The sequence below is a fragment of the Canis lupus genome, chromosome 9, assembly GCF_003254725.2.
Source record: "Canis lupus dingo isolate Sandy chromosome 9, ASM325472v2, whole genome shotgun sequence".
Classification (NCBI taxonomy): domain Eukaryota; kingdom Metazoa; phylum Chordata; class Mammalia; order Carnivora; family Canidae; genus Canis; species Canis lupus.
The window spans coordinates 40920770-40946538 of record NC_064251.1 but is presented as its reverse complement, the minus strand read 5'-3'; the positions used below and the strand labels follow the sequence as shown (position 1 = coordinate 40946538).

Below are 25769 nucleotides of genomic sequence, written 5' to 3'. Positions count from 1 at the left end.
GTAATTTTCAAGTAATTTTCCCGTGGATGGGCTCTGGACCCCTTGGAGATTCTGATGAATGATCTAGCTTATCTCCCTCCAAATTGCACATGTTCCCTTTCAACCAAAATTTTGCATGAAATTTCAGGGGTTCTCAAACTCCTCAAACAGCATTCTCAAATGCTCTGGTGGCCCAAGGATCCATGGGTAAGTAGTGGTGTGAGGTCTATGGATGAGCAAACCATGGGTTATGGCTCTATAATGTCCGCAAAGGTGGAGAGGAAGATAAGGCTGGAGCTGCAGATGGGAACTAGGGAGGACAGGGCCTCAGGGCTAGCTTGGGGTGATCCTGGGGAATGTAACATGGAGGGGGAGGACCAGGGGTCCAAACTGGGTCAAGCAGAGACCTTGCAGATATGACAGCACTTGACCTCAGTGTGTCAGTTCTTCCATCTGAAATGGCAAATGGTAACACTTCCCTCACCAGCTCATTGGAAGACTGAGAAGGTAATGAATAGGTGGGACACCCTTGCTCCTGTGTCTGTCATTACAGATCTTGTGCTCCTCCAGAACAGCAGCCTTGCTTGTTACCCTGCATCTCTAGCTGTAGCATAGTGCCTGACAGAGCAGGCACTCCTTACATGCCTTTGAATAACAGGCACCAGACTTGGCACGGTTTGAGCATCTACTGAATACATATTAGATAGAGAGGGATGGAAGAGGGGAGGAAGACACTTGACTCTATCATGAGGTGGGTGACATATCAATTTTGGAATTGCCCAACTTACAGAAATAGATGTCTTCCTAATATTATACCTGTGTGTATTGAAGTCTGATAAGAAAAATCCTATTCTAATGACTTTGATGATAATTTCAGACATACTTCGCTTCTATTTCCTCTTGATTGAAAATCGGGAGTTACCTAATATATTGGCCCCTAGAGCATTTTTCCTTATATATAAGAAAAAAGAAATGCTCAGAAAATCAGCTTTTAAGTGCATCAATAATAATGTGGGGTGGGGGATAGGATCACTGGTAAACCTTACATTTCAAAAGACTGTCATTTGCCAAGAGGAGACTCTTCGAATATCTCACCTGCTCACCTGCAGAGCCTCAGGCAAGGGGAAGAGCAGGAGAGCGCTTGCAGCCCAGCTTCTGAATTGAATTATTAGCTCATTTTTAGGCTTTAGGAAAAGCACAACCTTGCAAGATTAAGTGGCTTGCCCAAGGTCACTCAGCAAGTTCACTGTGGAGCAGAGCAGTGACCATTGCTGCTACAAATGAGTATTTAGAGAAAAACCATAGTTTCATAAAACCACGGTGATTTATAATGTAAAAAATCCTCCTCTCTGTTCTCAGCTCTTTCTGAGCTTTGCTGTGAGACAATGTTTACAGAGGAAAGATGAGAACAACTTGACACACCTGGGTCAAAATCCCAGCCCTGCATTCCGGGCTGTGACGCCCATGCCCTTCTTGGTCCAGCCTCCATGTCCTGGGTCTGTGTGGTCTCCACTTGTAGGTCAGTTGGGCCCTGCTCCTGGAGCTGAGTGTTGGGAAATTAGAAGAATCCAGAGAAAAGTTGCCACGGCAACAGGAGAGTGAGTAGTGGCGGCTGCTATGGAAGGTGATCTATGGCTCAGAGCACGTCAGAGGGTTTGTTTGCTTCCCATCTGGGCCCTTTAAACTCCTGGGCATGTGTTGGAGGAATGTTAATGCTACCCCCTGCCTCATCTCACTCTTTTCTAGGGCAGCCACCTGGGCTCTGGGCACCACCCACTGCCAGCCTCCCTGAGCTAGTGGCCAGGGAAGTCTGGGGAGCTGCTTTGGTTTTCAGCCGCTTTCTTCACTAGGTAATTGTCACATCACATCTCAGAGCTGGAAGGAGTCTCTGAGACCTTTTTGGCCCAATACTCTCCTTTGACATTCAGGGAAACTGAGGCCCAGAGAAGGACAGTGATCTGTTGAGAAACACACTGTGGATGTGGATGTCTTGGTCTGCTCATGCACCATAACAAAATCCACAGATTGAGTGATTTCAATAACTGGCATTTATCTCTCACAGTCCTGGAGTCCAGGAAGTCCAGGATTAAGGTCCCGGCTGATTTGATTCCTGGTGAGGGTTTTCTGTCCACTTGCAGATGGCTGCTTTCTCTGTATGTGCTCACACGGCCTTTCCTCAGGGAATACTCCTGGAGAGGGGGTGAGCTCTCTGGGTCTTTCCTTAAAGGGACATGGATTCATCATGAGAACCCCACCCTCATGACTTCATCCAAACCTAATTACCACCTAAAGGTCCCATCTCCAAATACCATCACCCTGGGGGCTAGGGCTTTAGTACATGAATTTGGAGGGACACAAAGTTTCAGTCTATAACCATGAGTCCAGCACTTTTTCTGCAGCACAGTACTGCTTCTCTAATGCAAGTCAGAAGGGCAGTTTAGAGGCAGGAACCTTAACACAGTGACCTTGGCCAAGTCACTTCCCCTCCTGGGCCTCAGTTGCCTATTCTCATAAGTGTGGGGTTGGACTTAATGATCTGTGATTCTCTGCTTTGTTTATGGAAATGACATTTAACCTTTTAATGACTTAAAGGTAGGTCAGAGTGAGACTCTCAAACCAAATCCTATGATCCCACTAATTTTTCCTGTGTCTACCCAGAAGCAATAGCTGCTCTCAGGAGCCAACCAGGGACTTGGTCATGAAGATTCCTCCATTACAGCGTTCAAGTGCCGTGACACTTTTCACACTGCATAATTATCATTTGTCATCTGCCTCCTCAGTGGAACATAGGCTTCTCTGGCAAGAAATGGGTCTTGCTTTCCTTTGGCTCCCTGGTGTCTCCTATAGAGCTTGACACATAGCAAGTACTCAGGTAGCCTTTATGAGATGCATTAATAAACCCCACTTTACAAGATTCAGTCCTTGGAGTCCAAGGGAGTTGTCTAAAAGAAAATCTTCAAGCCCAAGCTGTAAGTGCCTGTTACCCACTGTATTTACTAGCTTGTCAGTTCCTTCTACTAAGAGGCAATCCATGGGCTGCTCACCAGCCTGAGAATCAGAAGACCCTCCAATGAGCCTATTCCTGGGGAAGCCATTTCTTCTCTCTGGCATTAGCTCTAATGAGAGGTTTGGGCATGATGGTCCCTTTCATCTTTAATTGCCCATAATCCCAAGATATCCAATCAGCAGTCAACAGATAGCAAGCATAGTCACTAAGGTTAGAATGGGAAGGTAGAATATTTTATTGTTTTAAAGGGTTTTTTTTTTTAATTTATTTATTCATGAGAGACACACAGAGAGAGGCAGAGACACAGGCAGAGGGAGAAGCAGGCTCCATGCAGGGAGCCTGATGTGGGACTCCATCCCGGGACTCCAGGACCACATCCTGGGCCAAAGGCAGGTGCTAAACCTCTGAGCCACCCAGGGATCCCCTGTTTTAAAGTTTAATTACAGCTGAATCTTTGGAACAAGAGCAGTAACATGGTGGGACTCACCCAGAGGGGCTCAATCAATTGTCCAGCTAAGTTGGGAGGAGCAGGCAAAGACCACAGGTCAAGTTCAAGTTGATGAACGAAGGCAGGTTGGAGCAAGCATGTGTGTCCTAGAGGTCAGGATCAGTGACTAGGTGGACAAGGTTGATCTAGAGCAGATGCTGTCTGCTTCCTACTCACGAACCCTCCTAGGAGGAATGGGGAGCATCAAAGCCAACAGCTGAACCTTACTCTTGATGACACTAAGACAACTTCATTATCATTTACTCTTGGAGATGATCTTAGTAATTATCAACCCACTGACTTTATCTGAATTAAATCACAAGTTTTAAGCTAGTTTTATGATTGCATAATTCTGGAGAAAGCCCAAACTCTTCAGTACAGCATTTAAGGCTCTCCACTCTCCCTTTCTCCTGAGATGCTCTGAGCTCCTCTCAGTTCATTAGAGGTACCATACTGTCTCATGCCCTATACGTGTGCTCCCTCCCTTCTCTCATATTTTCCTCGCTAATTTTCTCTTATGGCTCAAAACTCAGTTCAGGCTTCACTTCCTCCAGGAAGCCTTCTTTGAGTTCTCCTTCCTTAAATCTAGATCAAGGATCCTATTACAGGTTCCCACTGCTCACAGTTTTCTCTTTTATAATACTCACTAAAATATTTCTTTATTTCATTGCTTTCCACTAGGAACACTCAAGGGTGGGGGCTCTTTACTGCTTATCTTCAAGGCCAAGCACAGCACAATAATCAATGAATATTTTTTAAGTGAACAAATGGATGACAAATAAAAAAGTGGAATATAGCTTTCAAGGTCCAACTATAGTATTTCTATCAGCACAGGACAAAAATGGTTGGGCTTTAGGTCCTTGAGAACCTCATACACTCCATTAATGAATAATGAGAAATGTTTGCAATTAGCATACTCTTTGCTGGGTGGGAAATGCTGTGGGTGGCAAATATACACACTTTCAGTGTTTTATGTACTCAGCATTACCTATGCTTACATGATTTAGCAAATACTGTGCATGTACTATGTGGTGGATACTTTAGGAAATACTAGAATTCAGCTAGCCATAGGGTCTCCACCAGGCCCTTTTGCATGGTAATGGAGAGTGGAGGAAGACCTTTTGCAGTTTCTTAGTGAATCTGTGTGCTCCATCATGCTGGTGTTTCCTTTGGGGAACTCTAATAGGAAATGCATTTTTTGTGAGTTTGGTTGAGCAGGGAGGATGCCAGAGGCTCAAAGGTGGGAGGGTAGGGTAGGGCAAGGAAGATGTTGAGGGTGAAATTGCATAATATACAGAGGATAAACTCTATGAACTCCCTTGAGGAATATTCTGGTGGGGAAGACAGTCGTTCAAGTGCTGGTAGTACTACCCCTCTGGCATTTCACCTCTCCCTGGAGGTGCTCCCACTTTGATCCTTCTTCTGCCTCTATCTGTGAAAGAATCTCACTCAACATAAATACAAAACGCTCTAGGGCTGAGCTAAGAGGAGCTCTCCAGAGAAAGGTGGGATGGGAGGGGCAATGCATCTTTGCTGCCCTGAGTTTGCCTCCCTGCTGGGGGTTCATGCTGATACCTGCTCTCCTTCCTGCTTGTTGTTAGGGAGACCTATTCCTCCCTGCCTCTTACTCAGCTGTGAGAAAAATCAGAGCCACCTTTTGGGTTTTCTCGGCATCACAGACATAGGCTTAGTTTTCAGAAAGATCTTTACCAAAAAGTATGGGAAATTGACAGAGACAATACTTTTACCATCCCTAAAAAAAAACCTCACAAAGCAAAGCAGTAATACAGCCATGACAGAGACCTCAACACTCCTGTCCATCATAGCTGGCCAACCAGAAAATGCTTCACGCTTCTCTAAAGGAATATGCCAAGTACCCCTTCGTCTAAGCTGTGGGTGTTCCCATCTCTAGTCCTGTCCTTTCAAGGGGAGACCCAGAGTCTGTGCTTTTGTGGTTTCACACACACTAACCAATGCAGCATGAGAAAGTACCACAGAGAGGAGACTGGACATGGAGCCCGGTTGTATTTTATTTTATTTATTATTTTATTTTATTTTATTTTATTATTTATTTTATTTTATTATTTTATTTTATTTTATTTATTATTATTTTATTTTTTTTCCGATTGTATTTTATAAGATTGCTTCACATATATGTGTCCCATTCCACATGTTCTTCTTACAGTGTGACATCGACACTCATTCAGCAAGAAGTAAGATTTATATTCCCTCTTCTTGAACTTGGTGGACCTTTGTAACTTCCTTGATTAGCAGAACATTGTGGTAGGGCATTGCGTGACTTCTGAGCCTAGGTCACAAAAAGTGATAGGGTTTTCACCTGCTGTCAATTTGCACATTGGGGGTCCTAAGCAGACACGTGAGAAGTCTGGATACCCTAAAGCTGCCATGTTGGAGAGACAACATAGAGAAGCCACATAGAGACAGAAAGAGATGCTCACAGAGCCCCAGCTGCTGGCTATCTGAGTCTTCCCAGTATCAACCGCCAGTGAATGAACCTTCAGATGATTCTAATTTCCAGTTCTGGAGGCTTCCAACTGATGGCCCACACATCAAAGTTCAGAGAAAAGACTTTCCTGTTGTGTCCTATTGAATTCTTGACCCCCAATCTGTAAGCATAATAAGTGGTTGTTTTAAGCCCATTAAGAATTGGGGCAATTTTTTATGAAGTATTAGATTAATCAGAGCAAATTTGGAGAGCATTTTTCACAGCTTCAGTGCTGAGCTGCTTGTCGAGTTCCATCACCGTCTACTTTCCATCTTGCTGTTGACCCTTGGTACCTTTCACTTCTTGATTCCTCCCCATTTAAGGCTTCATCTTGCCCCTTTGTTTGGATGTTGCTTTTTTGGCCACCATCTTTATATTCCTCACTGGTGATGAAATTTCTGCATCTGCTGGCTTTCCTCCTCTGCTCTCTCTTTCTACCATCTTAGTTCAAGGTCCTCCATCATGGCACAGACTTTTCATGTGAGGCCCTGGAGAAGGGCCTGGATACCAGGCATTGGACAGTTTGGAAGGAAATGTTCTCTTTGGTTGTCTTAGCTCAGGCTTGCATTAACAGAATATAACAGAATACCATAGAATGGGTGGCTTAAACATTTGTTTCTCACAATTCTGGAGGCTGGGAAGTCCAAGATCAAGGCATCAGCTAATTCAGTTCCTGGTGAGAGCTCTCTTTTTGGCCTGCAGCCAGCTGCCTTCTTGCTGTGATCTTAACATGACAAAGAATAAGCAAGCTCTGCTCTCTTCTTATAAGACTACTGATCCCATTTTGTAAGCTCCACATTCGGGACTCTAATACCTCCTAAAGGCCACACCTCCAAATACCATCATGTTAGGGCTTCAACATACAAATTGTGGGAGAATACACACATTCAGTCTATAATACTCATAAACCTCACCTTCTCAGGCAATACTCACCAAAACTTAAACTGTCCAGACACAACCCCACAACCTTCTTATTCTTCAGGGATAGAGAAAAGAGATTGGAGGTGCAGATGACAAGATCTTTCTGTTTCCCAATGAAGACCACCATAAGTAAAACACTGGGAGCAAATGCAAAGAGACCCCAGGGACCAAAATATCCAAAGATGTTAAGTGTCCCAATCAAATATCCATTGCTAAGAAGTTCTCCCAGGGAGTCAAGTAAGGGCCTGTCCCAGATCCTCCTTTTCCGGAAGTGATGGACTTGACACATGAGGAGCCAAGAAAAGTTTAGAGTAGGGAATGTCTCTGGGACCTGAATCCACTTTGAGAATGAGCTAGATGCTTTGGAAAAGTGATGGATGAGCCTGAGTCACCTAGTTGGAAAGAATCCAGAGGTAGGAATCAGACAAGATGAAGTCCTTGCTCTCCCCTTGCTTTCTCCGTGTGACTGCAGACAAGTCACTTTACCTCCTTGAAACTTCCTTTCCTTTCTGTGAGTGGGAGTAACTCCAGACTGTTTGTCTCTTCCTGGGCTGTTCTGGGGATCCGATGACATAATGCACAGGAAGATGCTTTAATTGTACACTTACAACATGCCATACTGTGTGCGGGGCACTCTACCCATATTATGTCACTTACTCCTCATAATAATCTTACAAAATAGGACTCATCACCCCATGTTATAGCTAAGGAAGCAGGACAGAGAGGCCCTACGACTCACCCAAGGTCACTCAGGTAGTAAGAGGTGGACCTGATATTCCAGTTCAAATGTACCTGGTGCTGGGTGCTGAAGACAATGTTCTTTCTGTTAGAACACGGTTACAGCTATTGTTGTTGTTGATTGTATGCCTCTTCTATGATCCATAGTCTTAGTGCAGGACACATAGTGGTGCTTGGGCATCACGAAAGGGTACCCGATTGTTGTCAATTTTCTTCACTTTCAACCCCATGAGTCACATCCCAAATGAATTAACCAGATTTCTGCAGGGCTGTCTTTCAAGGAGGTCTCAATTCCTAATATCAAGGTCCTGAGGAACACGGGGCCAGAAATGATGCCCCCAATGATGCTGATGAGAAGACTATTTCTAGGCTCTGCTGATGGCATTAGTGAGGTGAGACAGCATCCTCTAACATCCACCCTGGGAATGGCTGATGTGAGGCTCAGTCCCTGTAACTGAGGGGGCAAAAAAAAAGGAGTCTATAATGCAAGCCTGAACAACCTTTCCAGATTGGATTGAGCATAATTCCAGCACATTCCCCCATCCAAAATGCTCCATAATTGCCTTTTCTGCTCAAAGAACAAAGTCCCTAAATGGGCAGCCTAGCATCACTGGCAAAATAAGTAGCTAGGCATGCATGCCACACTTTGCTTTCCAATAAATTAGCCTGGAATGTGTGGATTCCGACCACAGAGCATCAACATAAGGGGAAATGGAAATGCAGGTGCAAGACTTTCATCAAGGATAGGTCTCCTGCTGGGGGGAGGCTAGAGGGAGGGAGCTCTGGCTCCCTAGCAATCCAAACCAGGTCAGGGCAATGTCACTCAAAGACCTTGGCCCATCTTTGGAAGCAGGTTGGAGGGAGGGGCATAGGGATTCCATGTCTCTCAGCTGGAGTGAAACTCAGAAAGTACAAAGCAGATCCTTGATTTGTGTTGGGAAATATATCTCCAGGAACTATTTGATTTGAAGAATCCCTACTGGGATCCTTTCTTGAGCACAGCATGGTGGAGTAGAAAAGCAGGACTTGGGAGAGCTTTGCAACTGTTATTTAGGAGCCTGCCACTGGGGCAAGTTCCCAGCTGTGTGTGTGTGTGTGTGTGTGTGTGTGTGTGTGTGTATACATGTGCAGAAGTGAGCAGGAAGCAAGCATTGTCAAAAACAAGAGGCTTATGGGAAGGTACCACATCATTGATTGCACTGCAAACAGCTAAAAAAAATACAACAGAAAGCCAGTTGGCCTTTTTGAAGCCCAGTGGCAATCTTATTAAAATCTTCCCTTCCCTTCCCCCAAGACTTGGTTTTTACATCTTAACTTTGCAGCTTACTTACTCCTGTGACCTAGTTATGTTACATACTTACCCTGCACCTCAGTTTTTTCACCTGTAAAATGGGATTATTCTATGCTCATCAGGGCAAAGGGAAGGAATCAAATGACAAGACGTGTGTGAAAAGCACTTGCGAACTTTAAATACACTTTAAGATATGCTTTTGAGATGGGTAGAGGGTGAACATAAATGGTAGACAAAAAAAGCAAATTTCAAAGCAGTGTGTTTCCTCTTCATGGGAATGAGGTCTGGAGGGACTCTAATCCTCAGAGATTGTGCCTCAGGGCTCTGAGAAGATTAGTTCCACAGCCTCTGAAATGAATCGGAAATTGAAAAGAGAAAGCTAAAGTGATTGTGTATGTTTATTTGAGTTGGGGACCTGGGAAGAGATCTCTGTGTTATCCCAGGTGGAGGTTAGTGGGGGAAGTCCAGAGGATAGTCATACCATCGGGAGTGTGGAGACCCCAGACAATAGTCTGAGCCCCAGGAGAAATGGGACCAGAAAGAATACTCATGGAAAGAAATCTGCCCGCCTCCCCAGGCTGACCCTCTCCACGTCTCTTGAAGCTAGAACCAAACCAGACGGGATGGTATAGGGGCTGAGCCAGCTCATATACTTTCTGCTCGGAGCACCCATTTTTCAGAGAACTGTAGCAGAGCTGAGTGTGTGGTGGAATGAGGGTGTTGGGGGTGACCATAACAAGTTACGTGGTATTGAGGTGGCGGGCAGCTGGTGTTAGGGCAGAAGGGCTGTTTCCAGTTGCAGGAGAGCCCCCCCCCTTTTCTCTCTTCACGTTCCTTGGAACCTCACATTTTATTCAGGTAGGGGCCTGGGGGCTGTCTCCATCAGCAGTGCTCTTGAGCTCTGCTCATGGGCAGTGGTAGGATGGGAGGGGGGCTCAGGATCAGTGTGGGGACTGGTTCTGAACCTCCAATGGCAGAGCTAACAAGCGCTACCTGTGAACAAATCTGGAGAGAAAGGACAATATGCCCCTAGATGCCAGACCGCTGATTTGTAATGCAGTCTATAGGGAGTGTGGTACACTTGGACCGAAATGCAGAGGAATAAGTTTCTACACTAGGAAAAAAGGAATGTGGATTTTGGCAGAGCCCTCCCTCAGCATAGTGGTAGATACAGAAGGTGTGAGTGTAAGATTATATGGACCTGTGTGTGGAGTCACAAAGCAGGATTCCAGGAAACAGGTTTAATCCCCAGTTGGCTCCCATGGGGCCTTGAGTCAATCTTTTAACTGATAGAGGAGGAGTCTTTCAATGCTTAAGCACCTTCTCTATGCTGAATAAATTGCTGAACACTTTTGTACAAAGATCATCCTACTTTGAACCATAGCCTGAGAGGTATGAAGAATTATCTTTATTTTAAAAATGAAGAAACTGAAGCCCTGACAGGTTGGGACTCTCGTAGATTCTGCCCTCAATTACATCTCTACTGGGCCTAAGAATCTATATTTAAGAATCTAAGAAATCTGAATTTTTCAAATATTCCTTAGACAATTCTGAGCCCAAGTTGTAATTACTTATTCATTCAATCATCTATTCAAAAGATATTACTGAATGCCTATCATGTTCTAGATACTACTGAGATTGTAGGTACACAACAGGGAACAAAATAGTCCCCATGGAGTTTATGTTCTACTGAGGAGGGAAATTATTTAATGAAGAAAGAAATACATACATAGTATGCCAGATGATGATAAATGCTATTTTGAAAAATAGGTTAAGGGGACAGAGTGGTGTGACGGGGATGTTTGCTCTTTTAACAGGTTGGTCAGGTAAGGCCCCACTGATAGGGTAACATTTGAATAGGGATGAGGGAAACAAGAAAGTGAGCCATGTGGCTCTCTGATGGAAGTATCTTCCAGTAGAGGAAACAGCACACCAAAAGGCCCTGAGGCAGGATTGTGCCAGTATGTTCAAAGAGAAGCAAGTTGGCCTGTGTTCCTGCAACAAAGAGAAGGAGAAGGAGACTAGCAGGAGATGAGGTCAATGAGGCAACAGGCAGACCATGTGGGGCTTTTCAGGCCTTTGTAAAGAGTTCAACTTTCACCATGAATGAGATGGGGAATCATTAAAAGATTATAGCAGCTAAGTGCCACAGTATGTCTTGTATTTTTGGTTGCTATATAAAGAGTGGATTAAAGGGGGTGCAAGAAAAGAAGCAGGGAGACCTGTTAGGAGGCTCTGAAATAATCTACAGGGAGATAATGGTGGCAGGAATCCTGGTGGAAGGAGTGGGGGTAGTGAGAAGCAGACAGATTCTGGAAATATTTTTGAGGGTAGAGCTAATAGACGTAATGTGGATTATGAAAAAGAAAAGCAATGAGAGATGGGTCCAAAGTTTTGGTCTGAGTAACTGAAAGCCTTAAGTAGCAATTTACTGAGATGGAGAAGAGTGAAAGATAAGCAGTTTTGGTCCAAATAAGAATTTGGTTATGGACATACTGAGTTTAGCATGTCTATTAGACATCCAAATGAAGATATTGAATAGGCAGTTAGATTCTTTGAATCTGGAGATCTGGTGATGTCTGGGCTGAAGATATAGATTTGGGAACTGTTAGTATATGGGTGGTGTGTAAAGCCATGAGACTGGATGAGATACTCTAAGGATTAAGAAAAGATGGATGTGCCTTAGGACATTCCAGTGCTTAGAAGTTGGAGAGATGAGGAAAATCAAGTATAAGATTGAGAAGGAATAACCAGTGAGTAAAAGGAGAGTCAAGAGAGAGTAGTGTTTCAAAATCCAAGCAAAGAAGATGTTTCAAAAGCATTTGATGTAAGTAATCAACTATGTCAAATGCTTTTGACAGTCAATGTTGAGACATAAATCTTGGCTGTAGTGTTTAAAAGCATAGAGGTCAAAAAACTGTTTCATGAAATGATGGGGGTTGAGTTCTCAAAGTCTGATTCTGTGCAGTTATAGTGCATGTAAATTTTTTAATCAAAAACATTTATGGAGGTTCTGCATCTGATAGTGAAGGAGTAGCTCTTATTGGACCACCTGTCCCACAGATGACATCTATTGACTCTGGACAAAATATTAAAAAAAAAAACTTGGGACGCTCTCGAGTGGCTCAGAGGTTGAGCGCCTGCCTTTGGCTGAGGGCGTGATCCCGGATTCCTGGGTTCGAGTCCCACATCGGGCTTCCTGCATGGAGCCTGCTTCTCCCTCTGCCTGTGTCTCTGCCTCTCTCTCTCTGTCTCTCATGAATAAATAAATAAAATAAATAAAAAAAAACAACTTGAAGGCACTGGAGAGCAACTGAAAACGGGGAGAACTTGAAGAGGGTCTGAATTCAGAAGAAAAGAATGAAACTAGCTGAATTTCACATTTTTATGATTTTTTGCTTAGTGGCAGGACCCGGTTTGCTGTGCTACATGAGGAAACTAAATCTCATATAGAAAATCCTTAGTCTTACTGGCTTGAAAAATCAGAAGACAGAATTCTGGATGAGCACAGCAGCTAGAAAACAGAAGGAGGGAGATACCAGGAAGGAGAGAGCCATAGAGGGGGAGCCCTAAATTTGGTGTATATATTTTTCTCAATTTGTTGGCTGAGCAACCCCGAACTACACATATGCAGAGCAGATCCAAGCAACTCAACTAAGGGAAAAAAATAACTGAACTGAGATTTCAGCTGCTACCCATCACTAGGGAGACAAAGGTTGAGTTCATCCAAGTTAACTGCTTTCTGAAAAAAAAAGAAAAGGTAATATTTAAATGATCATAACAGGATTCAGAATCTCCATAATATATCAACCACAATGCTTAAGATATAGTTCAAAATTACTAGATATTTTGAGAAACAGAAAAATGTGAACCTAGAAAAAAGGCAATAAATGGAAACTGAGCTTGAAATGACCCAGATGTTAAAATTAACAGATGCATTTTAAAGCAGCTATCATAATGTATATAATGTATATACGTATATATATAATGTATATAATGTATTTTAAAGCAGCTATCATAACTTTGTTCAAGGACATAAAGGAAAATACACTTCTAATGATTAAAAAAGATAAAAGAAAAACATCTCAGTAGAGACACAAAGGAGAACCAAATGGAAATTCTAGAACTGAAAAAAATACAACATAAATGATATCTTTTACTGATTTCAATAACAGATCAGAAATTATAAAAGCATTATAAAATTAAAAGAGATTAATATAAATTATTTAATCTAAAAAATAGAGAGGAAAAAACTAGAAAGAAAAATGAACAGATTCAGTGACCTGTAGGACAATGTTGAAAATTCTAACATAGGTGTAATTGGAGTCCCAGAAAGAGATAATAGAAAATAGGACAGAAAAAATAAAAGTGAAGAAATAATCAAAATTTTCCTAAATTTACTAAAGATACACATTTGCAGAGTCAATAAGTTCAGATAGTTCCAAGCAAATAAACATAATGGAAATGACACCTAAATACATCACAGTAAAATTCCAAACAAAACATTTTCTGAATGCCTTTTATATGCCAGTCACAATTGCACACAGTATAAATAAAAGAATGAAGCAAATTGATAGTCTCTTCCCTCACAGACCTACATTTTATTGGGGGATTCAGAAAATAAATTAATGAATATAAAATACAACCAGTGTAATATAAGCAGTATAAAGAAAATAAAATATGGTAAAATGTAAAATAAAAACACAGAAAAAAAAAACACAGTTAGGTGAGGGACTAGTTACTGAGTGCTCCTTTGAACCACATTTTTTTTTTCATCAATTCTGTAAGTCAGTCCAAAACTGTGTATCTCAAGCTGCTCTTCAATGAGCATGTGGGAATAACTTACATTTATTGAGAACTTATTCTGTGCTGAGCACTGTTGTAGGTGTTCTATACATATTAACTCACTTAATATTTATAATAACTCTTGGAAGCAGGTACTATTACTGCCCTCACTTTAAAAGCAAGGAAAATGAAAAAAGAGGTGAAATTAAGTTATTGTTAAAGTTTACACAGCTCCAGAGTCCATGATGTGGATCATTACAATACATTGCCTCTATGAATAAAATTCTTCAGCTGGCTTCACTGAATAATTCATCATCATTGCAATCTTAGGCAGCAATTATTGGGCATTGATCATGGCCCTGGCACTCTCCTATATGTTTTACCTAAATTATTTTCAATCCTCACAATCATCTCAGAGAAGAGGTTTGAGGATCTCTTTTTATTAATGAAGAAATTAAGGATTAGAAAGGCCAAGTAATTTATTAGGGGTCCCACAATCTTTAAGAGAAGTTGGCATTCAAATCTGGATTTGCTATGTTCCAAAGGGTGGAAAGTTTTTCCCTATTTGGATCAACCTAGCTGGAAAATACTTTTACAAAGTAAAGGCTTTAAAAAATGGTTGCAATGACCCCTTGTGAATTTCCCTTATATACTAAGTTTCACTAACTTCTCATTGCCATCCTCTTATGTCCAATTTCACGGTGGCTTTGACCTGACCACATTCACCCTGCACTGTCCCTTCTCTCTACCTCACTCTCCAGACAAACAGGAATACTTGGGAATTCTCCAATCTATTTGATTCTAATCTTCTGTAATTTGTCCACTTTCTTTTCTCTTCCAGATCCCCAGTCCTTCTACATACAATTCTGCAATCTGACAGCATCACACTATTCGTCTAGGTTTAGTTAAAAAAAAAAATCATTTCTCCACGAAGACTGTTTATATTCTTTCAACCTCTGACTCCTCTGACCCTCACTTCCCAGGACTTATTTCCAATCTTGGAACGCATATGACTTAGTCAATCTAGACGCCGTCATTCTAAGCAAGTCATTGGCCCTCTCTGGGCCTCAGTGCCAGAATATGAAAGAACCCAGAGATCATTCCATGTTATTTTCTCATAATATAAGATGAGAATACATTAAGGTTCCATAGGGTGCTGAGCAATACCAGTTCAGCAGCCAAATGGGTAGAGCCCTGTATAGCACGATTTCTATTACCCCTACTCCACAGGGAATGCTGATGCCCCCCACAGTGGGCATAAGGTAAGACTGGATAGCACTCTTGCCTACTGAGCATAGCATAGATGATTTGGAGCCAGTCAGTCTAGGATTCAAGTGGCACTTACAGCCATGTGACCTTTAGGCAAGTCACTTATCTCAGTGCCTCAGCTTCTTCCTCCCTTTCTTATATTTCAATCACAATGTCTTCATTAGAGATTATTGCAGTCATATCATGAGCACAACACATAAAGATGTGCTGTGCATGTTTCTTCCCTTTGCCCTCTTTGTTGGCTAAATGTTGTGATCACTAGCTTTGGCTAAAAGGCTTAGGTGATAACATTAAGGGAAACCCCATTCCCTATGTTACTTAGTAAATTCCTAGGCAGAGAGCATCTGGCCTCTGAACCCCACAGGCTGCCTCAGCTGGCTTTGAGGCTGGCAGCTGCACGGTCCTGCCATGAATGATGAGTTTGTCTGCTGGTCCAGGAAAGTGCCTGGGACTGGCCTCCACCTTACTCTCCTCCCTTCTGGCTCCATTCCAGCTGGTTCATGCTCTTTTTTCTCAACACTGACTGGTTCCCCAAGCATGTGGATAGAGCCCCCTCAAGAGGCAGGGCAGTTGAATTGACAAAATGCAAAGCAAATTGAATTATGGAGCAGGCTATTTATTGGTAGGGGATGATTTTAAATGACCAATTATTGAAAATGAACTGGCAGGAGGACAACTAGTCTTAGAAAAATGCCAGGTCTTGGGGATTCTTCATATTAGTGGATGTTTCTACTTCTCTGAGTCTGTGCAACAACTTCATTTCCTGAGCCTTAGTTTTGTCCACCTGAGGAATGGCACTGATCTTCTTTGGATCTAGGATGGAAGAACAAAAGAGGAAGGAAGTTGGAAGGGCAGCCTACAGAATGGACGTGGTATTTAGAAACACAAACCTTGCATATAACTTTGGGGAATTATCTAACCTCTCTGGGTCTCATTTTCCTATTTCCAGCATTTATAGCATGACTAAACTGATCACCAATAACTGGGAAAGATACTTTGTAACCATAAAAAATCTCCACAGATACTAGCATTTGATGGTTTTTAGGAGCATTAGATGAGACAATGTATGCAAAACATGGAGTTAGTGACTGGACCTAGAGCAAAGGACCCAAAACCAGGTTGTCTTCAGTAGTGGTGATGGTTGTTTGAGGAGGCAGCAGGGTAGGAGCTCTGACCAGCCACACTTTGTAGTGAGCAGACCTGCCTCCAAATCCTGGCTCTGTCACTTGTTTGCTATGTCAGAGACCGATCAAGTTATGTACTCTTCTCAAGTCTGTTTTCTCATCTGTAAAATGGGGATAATGATAATTTATACCACCTCAGTGTTTGTGATGATTAGATAAGTCCAGTAAGCAGAGCACTGAATACAGTGCCTGGGGGCACACACAATACCTATTTCTCTTCCTTTGTCAGCATTCAGGAAGCCATTTGGTTCTAGCACGTTATCCACAACCCATCTCCCATATACTTAGATTCCAGAGGGCTCTAGCATCCAGTACCTGATCAGGAGGTCAGAATTCCTGTGTATGTTCAAACACGGTCTGGAGGCTCCTGTTACATATTCTAAACCTCACACCCTTGCACCTTGTGCTGCTCCTTTAAGGCATCTTGTGAAATGTAGGCAATCAGATTTGCTTGATTTTTCTTCCCAGGAATACTGTGAGGATCATCAAGGTGATCTATCTCAAGCAGCTTTTAGATGATCAACTGTGGCACACAGATCAGTTACGGCTGATACAACCTTTGCCGTGGTGAATAGAGGGTGTTGGTGGTGAGAAAGTGAGTAGGGAAAGGGATGATATGGCTTGTAACCTGAAGACAGGGCTAAAGACAACAGACCAAGTTCAACCGACTCCACGTACATATCTCCAATTGTTCTCAATACTTGACTTTGGTGCTCGACCCATAGTAGGCATTGACTATCTTGCACAGAGTAGGCCCACGGTAGGACTTTGTTAAGAACTGGTCATGCTGACTATCATCACATACATGATGATAGTGATAATGCTATAAACACTAATTAGGTACCTACTATGTAAATTCCATCTTCGAGGTAGAAGACACCTTCATCTTACATGGGAGAAAAATAACAGGCTCAGGGAGGTTAAGTGGCATGCCCACAATCACACAGCTGGCCAGAACAGAGACTTCTCTGTGTCCAGACGCTTCTGTATTCAGAATTCACATTCTTGCCTCCATGTTCTGCATCAAGCTCTCAGTTTTAAATTCCTAGAGTGGCAGGCATCCTACACTGGAAGGTAGTCATCAGTTTTTCAAAGGCTGGTCCTTCTGCAGCCTTGGACATCGTAGTCACAGACTGTGAGGCTGTTCCCTTGATCCGTCATCCAGGGAACAAACACTTGCCCCCTCCCTTCCTCAACACAGTCCCTGCTCTGTGGGAGGCCTGACTACGGGTCTGCATTGAAGAAGGGTTTTTCATGAATGCTTCCTAATTGCTACTGTTCTGCATTTTGCCAGCCCTGGGTATCTCTGTGGCCTCTGCTAGGTCCAGCCTTCCCTTGCAAATAGGTGATGTGCCACTACTGTGGTTAACATGCTCCAAACCATGCCTTTTGTGCATGCTCTTGCTGCCGAGCACCCACACTGCACACTCACCCAGAATTGCTCCAGTGAAGAGAAACAGTGAAGATAGGACAGTGAAGGCACTTTTTATTTTAAAGAAGAGCTGGAATCACTGCTCACAGTTCTAGGTGGCAGGGTATGGGGCCTTGGAGAGGGAGACCGGTGGCTTTTCTCAGCAGGGGGCTTGTACCAACACTTAGTGGGTGACTGTACTTTTTTTTGTCTATTAAGAACATGGTGAAGAATTGTTATCCCATCTTCAGCTGGCACCAGGGTTGTTCACAGAGGATTTATTAGTTCTGAAACCAAAGCTTTCCAGGTTTTGTTTTTGTTGTTATTGTTGTTCTTACTGTAAATGCCATGTCAGGCACTCTTTTTTTTTTTTTTTTTTCCATTGAAACTGAGGGAAGCTGACTTGCTTGGGGCCACCTTCATCACACTCTCCCTGGGCTATGGCATGGTGTGTAGGACCCTGTTTGTGTCAATGGCTGCTACCTCTGAGTCCCACAGCTGGATCCCTATTCTTTCTTCAGTGCAGCCCATATTCAGGCCTCCTACAATACAGGGGCTCTTTGGGGAATGTTTGTGCCCTGAGTGAGGGATCAACAGGACAACCTCCAAGCCTCTGACTCTATTGTCCAAGACTTTCATCACTGCTTTCACCTTCTGCAGGTCCAGCACAGCCATAAGCCTCCTTCATCAGACTCTTTGCTCTTGGGTCCTCTTATCAAGGCAGATAGGGAAAGCTCTGACTCTAGAGTCAGACAGTTCCAACTCAACTCTGCCACTACTAGTACACGCCCCAGAGTGAGACACTGAAACTCTCAGTCCCTCCTCTGCTCCTCAGTGACCAAATGATTTTAGTGATGATAACACCAGGAAGTTCATTCTGAGGAAAAATATGAGATAATTCATGGGAAGAGTTGGCACATCTGATTTTCTGAGTCTCAGATTTCTTTAAAACAATTTTTTAAAGCTTGTATTTATTTATTCATGAGAGACAGAGAGAGAGAGAGAGAGGCAGAGACACAGGCAGAGGGAGAAGTAGACCCCATGCACGGAGCCTGATGTGGGACTCGATCCCGAGTCTCCAGGATCAAGCCCTGAGCTGAGGGCAGCGCTAAACCACTGAGCCACCCAGAGATCCCCTGAGTCTTGGATTTCTTTGTAGAAACCAGAACTGTACCCAGTCCCTAAAGTAGTGTAAGGATGAACTGAGGTGTGGTATATAAACTATTTGGTGGTGTTTATGACAAGTAAGAATTTGAGAAACATTTTGTAATGCATATTTTAATTGTCATGTGGTAGGTACTCAGTGACTCTTAGTTCTTTGCTGCGAGGCCCTGCATGAACCCTTCATTGTATATCCCTGGTGTTGACCACCTGGATTATTCTCTCATTGCTGGGGCAGATACCAGATACCAGCTCCATCTCTGGGATGCTCCCAGCACTCAAGCGGGAAAAACATTCTCAGTGGGTGGGTCTATTCCAATCCTAGTACCTTTTAGAATCCATTTTAACCTGGATCTGGTATCTGGGCCATACCAGTTCACACCCAAAACAAGATGCAAAGAGACATAAATGGAAAATGAGTACCTTCTTTCCAGGTGAATAAAGAATCAATGATGCAGAAATTTTATACCAAGTGTGATTCTTCCCAGAGACACTGGAGTGTGGCTTGGGTTGGAAGCCCCTCTGTCAGAATGCTGAGGGAAGATGTCACCAGACCCCTAAATGGGCTTCCTTGTGACAGGAGGCTACATCAGAAGCAGGATTTCAGAGACTCTCAATTTAAGTGATGGGGCCATGGCCATGGAAACTCAGCCCTATACCAGAAACTCATACAAAGAAAATAGGAGGGCTGTTGCTATGTGTTTGACCTATTGTGTGTCAAGCACTGGGCTGGATACCCTACAAACATTCTCATTCAGTCCCCAGTAACATGATTTTGATGATCTTTGTCTTACTGAGGATACAGAGGTTCAGAGGGGATAAGTAACTTGTGCAGGTCTACCCAATTAGTAAGCTCCTGAGGCAAGGACTATGCCTTTTTCATCCCCTAGAGGTAAACACAATACTCAGTACACAAGAGGAACTTAGTGAGTGTTGAAGCAGATGAGGACAAATAATTTTTTAGCTTTATTTTCTACATGCCCCAGGCCCCCAGATTTCTTGTTGTTTCCCAGATTTACAACGTCTTTCTGGTCCACATTTTTGTGCCTGTAGTCCCTTCTGCCTAGAATATCTTTCCTATTTCTTCACCAAGCAAACTCCCATGCCTCCTTGAGCCTAGCTCAAATGTCACCTTTTCTGTTGTTGTTTTTTTTAAGATTTTATTTATTTATTCATAGACACACAAAGAGAGAGAGAAGCAGAGACACAGGCAGAGGGAGAAGCAGGCTCCACGCAGGGAGCCTGATGTGGGACTCGATCCCAGGTCTCCAGGATCACACCCCAGATTGCAGGCAGCGCCAAACTGCTGCGCCACCAGGGCTGTCCACCTTTTCTGTTTTTAAAGTCCCTTCTGTAGAGCTCACATCTCCCTAGCAGGGTTCCACAGCAATTTGTCCACTCCTGTGGGAGAGCATTTATCACATAGATTGCAATTACTTGATTGTGTATCTTTTCCTTTCATTAGACAGCTTATAGGTTTGGTCATGCTGGAATTGTGTTTGTGCCCAAGATGTCCATGTAAGAATGCATGTTTAGCCCCTATTTCCTAAGAGTAGAGTGTACTTTCCAGGTTGCTGATGTCAAGAAATGGATGCATAGGAAATTGTCATTGAATGACTGACAATTGCAGGCTTCATGGCAGAAACTCATCCCAATATCAATAGTACATTGACCTTTTGACTCATACTCTGCCCTTTTGTGACTTTGACCCAGTGGATCAATTTTTCCGTGTCTCAATGTCTAGACATCTGGAGACAGTCAGTTTTAGCCAGCATCAGGGCCCCACCCTACGCTGCATTCTTGGCCTAACAAATCCCATGTTTCTGTCAATGACTCAGAAAAATACAATGAGTTTTGCTCATCAAATTTGCAGATGACAAGACAGTGGCAGGGATGGTGATTATGTCAGATGACAGAATCAGGATCCAAAATGATCACAATAAGCTGGAACAAAGGGTCAGCTCATTTAGCAGAGATTAATACTAGGTCCAGAAACCAACTGCACAGGGATTGGAAGAGGGTGGTGTGACTTAGCAGAATCATGTGGGGCAAACGCTTGTTTACTTAAGAATGAGTTGACACAAGCCAGAGAGTGGTGTGGCCATTAGGAATGGAAGCTGAGGATCCCTGGGTGGCGCAGCGGTTTAGCGCCTGCCTTTGGCTCAGGGCGCGATCCTGGAGACCCGGGATCGAATCCCACATCGGGCACCCGGTGCATGGAGCCTGCTTCTCCCTCTGCCTGTGTCTCTGCCTCTGTCTCTCTCTCTCTCTCTGTATGACTATCATAAATAAAAAAAAAAAAAAAAAAAGGAATGGAAGCTGAGTGTGCATTATTAAAAGTAGGGGTTCCAGAAGGAAGGAGGTAATGTCCCACTAGTCCGGTTGATCTGATAGCATTTGGGGTGTGATGCTCAGTTCTGGCCCCCATACTTTAAGTGAGGCAATGACAAAGTGGTCCATGTCCTGAGAAAAGTGACCTCATACAAAAGGCACTGAAGTCCAAGAAACCAGGAGAATGTTACCCTGTAGAATCTGGGCTGAAGATGGAACATGACCACCCTTTGCAAATATCCAATTTTGTCACATTGAAAAGTCATTTTGTAAGGCTAATGGAAGGAATTAATGTTAATTGGTAAAAGTGTCAGCCAGACATATTTCTGCTCTACGTAAGAATGTTCTAATAAGTCAGTGCTACTTACCAGGGGAATGAGCTACCCTATGATGCTGGGGCTCTCCTTTACTTGCACTGTTTGTCAGGAATGTTAAAGAAAGGAATACAATGTTGGAAGGATGTGTCAACTTCCAGGTGCCATCCACACTTGAGAGGCTAAAATTCCAAATTACATTTGTTTTCATGTTACTTTAATAATCTGAGTTTCCTCAGGTAATCCCATTCCGGAGAGGTAGGGGAGGACAATGGACAAGTGTTCATTAATAGAGATGCATACCATACTGTATCTGTCCTGCCAAAGGCAGATTATTGACCTTGAAAGAAGGTTGTGTCCCTCTGTTCTTTCTCTCTGTGCTCAGGGTAAGCTTCTTTCTGTAAGGATCCTTGTTTACATATGCACATAGATTCAGTCCTGAGGTGTATCCAACTAAATCTGAATCCTTGGACTATTGAGCTGGAGCCCCCTAGCTGTGACCTATACTCCTTTGAAAACTGGGTTGTTTGCATTGTTATCCATAAATTTCACTCATACTCCCAATGCCATGGTAAACCCCTGGAGGACAGGGCCATAACTCTGTTACATTAAGCTCTTCCCTCATAGCATAGTGGTTAGAAGATCAGGTTCTGAAGTCAAATATACTTGACTTAATTCCAAATCCCATTCTTAGCCTTTACTCGTTGTGAGTTGGGCAAGGTATGAACTTCTTAAGGCTCAGTTTCCTTGTCTATAAAATGGGGTTGATAACATTACCTACTTCATAGGTTGTTGTAAGGATTAAATAAGATGTCCAAATACAAAACTTAGCAAAAGGTAACCCACAATAAGCACTCAACATATATTAGCCATTGTTACTGTGCTATGAATACAAAATGGAACAGCTGGTCTTCTACTAGGTTTTTCCTGGCCTCTTCATCCATCCCTTCTCAATTCCTGTGCCCTTGCCTTTGGATTACACTGGGGACTGCTCTTTTCACCATCTCTGCTTAGTCCTAGGTGAGTCCTGCCATTCTAAGCTGTACCTGTTGTCCCTGCATCCCATCATTCCGTGCAGCACGTCCTTCTCATTTTCCTCCCACACAAAATCATTCCAATCGTAACTTCCAGATTTCTCTTATTTCAGAGGGAAAGCTGTTCTCTCGTATGCCTTGCATTTTAACGACTTTCATTGCTATTGCTCATTTTGATCTGTTTAATAACATGTTTTAAACTAATCCCTTGTAATAAAAGGATTTCATTACTAATGGAGACAGCTGCGTAATGCAGTGAGTTCATTAGTTTCACTTTTCTGAAGAGGCCTTCTGGAAGTCAAAAGTTTTGCAACTCTGCAAAGTTTTGGTGAGGAGAGTTGCTGGGGAAGCTGGGAAAGGGATTTCTATTGCAGGGAAAAATCAACAGGATGCAAAAAAGTAGAGTTTGTGTCTGCAAAGAATGGGTGGAAGGGCAGAAAAATCCCCATCTCATGGCTGGTTGAAGACTGTAAGGAAGAATGACAAAGTCTTCGTAAAGATAAGACATTGCATGGTGAGCAAGGGACTTCTATAGTGGCAAGAGATCCAGGCTCGTGGACCCCCACCTACTACTAACTGAGTGGCAGAGATGATCACACCACCCTCTCTTTCTTGGTGAATGTCTATTCCTGGTATCTACCATACTATAGGTAATTATCTAACAGACCAAAGGCACTTTGTCTTATTCATCTTTGTATCTAGCTGCACCTGGCACAAGGAAGATGTTTGCTCAACTGAAATGAATTATTTTTCTCCTCTATTTCCCCAAAGGAGCTTTCTCCCATATGTACACATCTTTGACAGCCATCTCTAAGTTGATAACTAAAACTTCTATCTCCACCCCAACCTCTAGAGATCTACCTGTGTCTCCAAGTACCCACTTTTCTTCTCCATGTGACTGCCTCACACTCGGCTTCTACCTTAAATGTCTAACACTGGATTCACTATCTTCTCCCATACCACCACCCTCACCCACCTCTACTCTTACCATTTACCACTTGTACTTTGCATGTATTCTGTATTCCAGTAAATGATACCACTAGCACCATTGCACACTCAGTTGAGAGTCCAGAATATATTGACATCTTTCTAACTTGACAGTGATCTAATCAATCACTAAGTTTTGCTCATTTTACTTATTCAGTAAAGCCTAGATCCACCCACCTGTCTCCAACAACTCTGCTACCACCTTCATCCAAGATATAGCCATCCCTCACCTGGAGTCTAAATTACATCCATCACCAGACCATGCTCTAACCAGGAACAAGAGTACTCTCTGATTATGCTACCCCTGCTCTATGCCTTTTAAACAATCACATTAGCATCCTTAACATGGTCCATGAGTCGCCCATCAGAACAGTTCTCTGGTCTCATTTAGTGCCATTGTCTGTGTAGCTCTCTGATTTCCTGCCACAACCCTTATTTTAGTTCCTCCAACACATTGGAATACTTCCATTAGGGCCTTCACCTTTGCATTTCCAATGAAGACCTCCAAGTGACTAATATGTAACAGACACAACAGACACTTGAATGCTAAGCATTCAGGCACTAACTGGAGAGTACCACATCTCTTTTCATGGACTTCATCATTTTTATCATTGTCCAATCTCTTCCTTATTGTTTTGGCAATAGACAGACCCTTTCCTCCTAGCAAGATTATATTGTGGTAATAAATAAGCCCTCAAATTTTGATGACTTAACATGACAAATGTTTATTTCTTGCCCATTCAGATTCCAGGCTATGGTGGTTGTTCCCCCTGTGGTGACTCAGCAATCTAGGCTTCTTCCATCTTGCAATGCCTCCATCTCGATTCATGGCCTCCATGAGCACTGTGGCAGAGGAACAGAGGTTAAGAAGAATCCACTCCCACTCTTAACTGCCCTCAAACAAATGGGACAACAAATCTCTTTTGTTTATAGCTCACCAGCCAAAACTAGTCACCTGAGTTCCAACTTAACTGCAACAGAGCCTGAGAAGTCTGCATGCACACATCAGATAAGACAGTGGATATGGTGAGATGTACTGATCTGTACTAGAAGGAGGTCATCCTAGTTCTGCTAGTGATTCTAGGCTCAAATGGAAATCCTATTATATGTGAAAAATTGCTGGGCAGGGTTTCAGCAAATATGTCAACAGAGCAAAGAAAACATGAAAAGACTATAAGACTAGTTCTTATGAATAAAGCTGGGTAGGAAATTAATGATAGCTCTCCCAGGACTAAGACACCTAGCCCATTAGTTAAATCTGTCTGCAGAAGAAGATCAAGGAAGAGGTTTAGAAAGAACATATCACAATTTCCCCTGACAAAAAGATTCTCATATGTTTTCATGCATGCAAATCAGTAGGCCTGACACACTTTCTTGAAAATCCTACAAGATTTGGTGAACTATTATATAGTATAAATACATGATATACAGGAATAATATGATGAGTTTGGGGAAATGAGAGTTGAACACAATAACATTTGTGAGGAACTGTGGGGAGGTGACAATGATGAGTTAACCAAAATAAACATCATCAAGTAAATATAGAGGACCATCTCTGTGTTGGGCTTCATGTGGGGGATCGAGAATTTGGCACACCGAGGCCCAAGCCTGAGATTTGTTAATGCTACTCCTTGTGCCCAAATGCTATCCCCACACTTCTCTTTTCTTCCTCTTGTTAACTCCTCCCTTCCTTTAAAAACATAACTCAGTTGTTCTGTTTATGTAGTCATGTAGTTTGTAATTATGTATTGTTGTATACAAATCACACCTAAAATTATTTGCTTAAAAACTCAAGTGTCTATTATCTCACAGTTTCTGTGAAACCCAAGAATCCAAGAACAGCTCAATTAGGTGCCTCTGCCCCTAGCAAAGCTGCAAGGTGTCCACCACGGCTGTGGTCTCATCTGAAAGCTTAGTTAAGGAAGGCACTCCTGTGATTGTTAGCAGAATTCAGTTTCTCATGACTCTTAAATTCCTCACTCAGTGTTGAATGAGGGCTTCCCTTAGTTCTTTGCCACAAAGACATCTGTACAGGGCACATGGTAGCTGGCTTTCCTCACAGTGAGTGAGAAAGATTGTGAGAACATGCAAAGTAAAAGCCACAGTCTATTTGTAACTCACAGACTTTTTGAATCTCTGTAATCTCAGAAGTGACATCTATCTCTTTTGTCATATTTTATTCATTAGAAGGAAGTCACTAGGGGGCCAAACCACCACATTCAAGTGAAAGAGGATTACATAAGGGCATGAACACAGGAGACAGAGATCATCGAGAACCAACTTAGAGGCTCCGTACCACATGTTCCTTCCTCCAAAAATGTAGCAGTGGCCAGGTAGAGAAGGAAAAGACATCTCTAGCACATC

At 42.8% G+C, this 25769-nt stretch overlaps 1 long non-coding RNA gene across 1 annotated transcript; it reads left to right on the top strand.

The window, feature by feature from the left end:
* Window positions 1-1567: 1567 nt before the first annotated feature.
* On the top strand, window positions 1568-24804 carry LOC112655558 (uncharacterized). Its single transcript, XR_003133767.3, has 3 exons — window positions 1568-1632; window positions 1726-1829; window positions 24150-24804. It is a non-coding gene; the product is annotated as an uncharacterized LOC112655558 (long non-coding RNA).
* The last annotated feature ends 965 nt before the right edge of the window (window positions 24805-25769 follow it).